Source organism: Bidens hawaiensis, unplaced genomic scaffold (genome assembly GCF_021521415.1).
Source record: "Bidens hawaiensis isolate Kalapana, Puna unplaced genomic scaffold, B.hawaiensis_p1.1 tig00000097_1, whole genome shotgun sequence".
In the NCBI taxonomy this organism is placed as follows: domain Eukaryota; kingdom Viridiplantae; phylum Streptophyta; class Magnoliopsida; order Asterales; family Asteraceae; genus Bidens; species Bidens hawaiensis.
The window spans coordinates 2,252,328-2,253,449 of NW_027491017.1; positions in this window are offsets into that span (position 1 = coordinate 2,252,328).

Sequence of the window (1,122 nt, forward strand, 5' to 3'; positions counted from 1 at the left end):
TTAGGATAGATTAGGACTTGTAATTTCTTTCATGTTTTGTAATTATTCTTCAATCATGAATGAAAAGAAATCTTTTTGTCCTCTTGTGAGATTTGTATTGTTTCGCGTTAGGATATTATCTTGTGAGATATTTTTGAATCATCCATCTTTGAATTTTGCAAGTGGTATGGAAGCGACGACGTGGCGGAAAGAGAAATGCTGCAAGACAATTGACAAGACGTGTATGACGTCTTTTGGCAGTCTATTTTTGCTTTTTCGTCTTTCCCGCCTGACGTGTCGACCCTTAATTGGACCGCTTTTTCTCTCTCGACTGGCATCCAATAGGTCGCATTAACTGCGATGTGTATAAATGATCAAACCTAACTTATATTCATTCTTATCTTTTAATTCTTCTTTTCTTCTCTCGTTCCAGATCTAAGACTTTCGATTGTTCTTATCTTCTAACTCCTCTTTTGATATAAAATGGGTAAAGAGAACATGAGTGATGCTTCAATAGACAACGTTGTTCTCCACTGGAAGGAGAGGGATTACCAGGATATCATCAACATCTATGGCCTAGCGCCCAAATGCGAGCCTGAATATCCTGCGGAGGGATCTGTTGCTACTAATCCTCCGACGAAGAAGATTGTTGTGTACGCAGATCACTTCACTACAGGTAACCTCAGGTTTCCTGTAAAAAAGTTTATCCAGGTCGTTTTGACAACCTATGGGATCCACCTATCGTAGGCATCCCTTTGGGATGTTGAGGATTCGACATTTCGAATTCTGCTATCAGGCTCGCGAAATGGAACCTACTGTCAGCCGATTCGCCGTCTTCTACAAGATTACCACCCGCGGCGGGTGGTATAGTTGGGCTACCACAGGGAAAAGTGTTATTGGGACTGAGTGGTACCGGAGCCTCCACGAGTGGAAGCCCAAGTTCTTTTGGATCTGGGAAGACATGATTCCCTTTGAGATGACTTATCGCAAACCGGAAGGGGGGCTGCCTGTGGTCCATGGTACCAAAGAAGTGAACCTTTCGTGGTTCAAAAAGTTAACCCATACACCCACCCCCATGCGTGCGATACATGAGGAAGCACTGGTGGTTGTCAAAATGAGCCGTTTATGGCTGTTTCCTGATTT